The sequence below is a fragment of the Microtus pennsylvanicus genome, chromosome 10, assembly GCF_037038515.1.
Source record: "Microtus pennsylvanicus isolate mMicPen1 chromosome 10, mMicPen1.hap1, whole genome shotgun sequence".
Taxonomy (NCBI): domain Eukaryota; kingdom Metazoa; phylum Chordata; class Mammalia; order Rodentia; family Cricetidae; genus Microtus; species Microtus pennsylvanicus.
In genome coordinates, this window is record NC_134588.1 from 111,662,384 (window position 1) to 111,665,275 (window position 2,892).

The following is a 2,892-nucleotide window of genomic DNA, read 5'->3' on the forward strand; positions in this document are numbered from 1 at the left end:
ATGGACCAGACTCACCCAGAATAAGTATCATTTAATTCTTCCCTTATCATTCCTGGTTGCGGGAACTCCTGGGAAACTCCCTCCTCTACCCCTCAAAAACCCTCAGTCTTCCATCTTGGGACTCTCCTCCCTCAATCACCAGGATCTAATTTTTTTTTTCAGCATCTGCCTTTCCAGCATCTTGCGAGATCCAAGCTGCCAATCAGTCAGTTCCACAGAGCCCCCAAAACATGGAAGTAATCAGCCACCCTAGGACGTGGTCAAGCCCCTCAACTGTCCTATGCCCACAAAGTCAGCCAGAAGCAGTCTTTAATGAAAACTTCTGCGTCTTCTCAATCGTTTCTTCTTTGTGTTTGCCCTTCTCCTTTCCTACTTGTCGAGACTTGGCTTTCCTTTCCAGGATCTTCTTGCCGTCTTTGTCCAGCTTTAGCCTGGTGATCACCACCTTGCTGGGGTGGATGCCCACGTGGACAGCTGCGCCATCAGCCTTTTCTCATTGTACCTGTTCAATGGAGATGACGTATTTCTTCCTGTACACTTGGACCGCTTGCCAATCTGCTGGCCTTTGCTGGCCTCGGACAACCTGAACTTCATCATCCTTTCGAATGGGCATTGAGCGAACATTGTACTTCTGTCTCAGCTCTTTGAAAATGCGGGAAGACACAATCTTCCTCCAAATGTGAGAAGGTGCATTGAAATGTTGTTTGCGGTTCTTGCTTCAGTCAGAAGTCACAAAGGCATTGAACTTCATTTTGGCGACTATGATGATCCCTCTGTTGCTGGTCACCCATGTTGGCAGCTGTTGTAAATAGTGCTACAGTAATCATTGATGTGCAGGTGTCTCTCTGATGCATCAGCTTGGAGTCCTTTGGGTGACTCCCAGGAGTTTGACCGCACTGGTGCCTCATTACCTCACAAAGACAGCTCTGGGGAAAAAGGCTGATGTGATCACAGTGTATGTCTTCCTGGGGGAAAAGCTGATGTCTCAGTGTGTGTCTTCCTGGGGGAATAGCTGATGTCACAGTGTGTGTCTTCCTGGGGGATAGCTGATGTGGCCACAGTGTGTGTCTTCCTGGGGGATAGCTGATGTCTCAGTGTGTGTCTTCCTGGGGAGTAGCTGATGTCACAGTGTGTGTCTTCCTGGGGAATAGCTCATGTCACAGTGTGTGTCTTCCTGGGGAAAGGCTGATGTCTCAGTGTGTGTCTTCCTGGGGAAAGGCTGATATCACAGTGTGTGTCTTCCTGGGGGATAGCTGATGTGGCCACAGTGTGTGTCTTCCTGGGGAATAGCTGATGTCACAGTGTGTGTCTTCTCGGGGGAATAGCTGATGTCACAGTGTGTGTCTTCCTGGGGGAAAGGCTGATGCAGCCACAGTGTGTGTCTTCCTAGAGTGTTGCTTTTTTAAGCCTCATTTTAATTAAAGAGAATAGAAGATTCTAGAGAAGGTCCAATGAATCTACCTTAGAGACTATTTTCATTTTAAATTACATATTTAATAATTTCTTGATTGCTCTTCACCCTGTACTTTATACGTAAGGAGTGTACAGTTTTGGCTTTTGTTCTTTGTGCTGCATCTTTATACCCATCACCGAGTCCATCAATTTATTAACAGTGATGAATATGCGGTTATACCTCATCAAATGTGCAAACATAAATCAGCTTGTAAATAATCACTGGGTGGTTGGGAGTGTGTCCTAGGGGTGAGAGGAGTATCTTCACACCTTAAGTCTGCTCCAGGCTACACCCCTGTTTCTGATTGGACAGGGGAAAGGGTGAGATGGACTGGAGGATTACTCCATGAGGAGTGGGGAGAGCCCTAGCAGCCTGCTGCAGACATTTACTGGGAAGAATGTTAGAGAGAGCAAGCACCAGCCCTGGACAGCACCTGGGGAATGCTCAGACACTGTGCGGCTCAAGCTACTGAAGTACAGAAATGTATTCTCTCACCCTTAAGGACTAGAAGTTTAATATCTAGGTGTTGTCAGGGTTGGTTCTTTAGAGATCTGTCTTCTTGGCTTTCGATGGCTCCCTTTGCTTTTATGTAGCTTTCTCTTCTGTATTTGTGTACTGATCTCTTTCTTAAATAAATACCAATTATTGGTGACTTAGGCTTCATTAACATGTGTGTGTGTGTGTGTGTGTGTGCGTGCGTGTGCGGTATGTGTATGTATGCTGTGCGTACTATGTATGATGGTGTATGTGTGTGTGGCGTGTGTAGGGTATTGTGTGTGTGTGTATGTTTATATATGTATGTGTATGTATCTGTAGGTTAGAGAGGCTGCTACCAGTGTTTCCTTAGTTATTATTTTCCTGTTCATTTTCCACAGGAAAGTCGTTTGCTAACAGATTTGGCCAGCCTAGCTACCCAGTTTGCCCCAGGGATCCTGTCTCTGCCTTTTCAGAACTGGGATTATTGGCAGGCTACCATGCCAGCTCAGCTCTTTCCTGGGTGTTGGGGATCTGAACTCCGGTCCTCACACTTGCATGCTAAGCATTTGATCCATAGCCATCTCCCAGCTCTCACATTAAATTTAATTATCTCTTTACAGGCCCAGTCTTCCAAACCAGCAGTACAGTCATTTTCTGAGGTACTGGAGAGTAACAGCATAGGAGTTTGGGGGGAGGGGCAGCACACTCAGCTCCTAACTTACATCCAGACCAACTGAGACCTCTAAACGTTAATCCCACAGGCAAAACAGTAGGGTGGGGATCTTGTCAAGCAAGTGTGATTACAGAAACAAAGCAGTTAGGAAAGCCCTCCTTGAACAGTGGGTACAGAACATTCTTTCCTGTCTCTCTCTCTCTTTCTTTCTTGCAATCCTCTCACGGTGTCTCCTGTAATGAAGGAATGGCGGTGAGTTCTTGTCACCCACCATTAAGGTATCGTCACA

The 2,892-nt window shown here is 46.4% G+C and overlaps 1 pseudogene; it reads right to left on the reverse strand.

Annotated features, from left to right (window-relative positions):
• Positions 1-292: 292 nt before the first annotated feature.
• Positions 293-751, reverse strand: LOC142858188 (large ribosomal subunit protein uL24-like; annotated as a pseudogene).
• Positions 752-2,892: the final 2,141 nt, after the last annotated feature.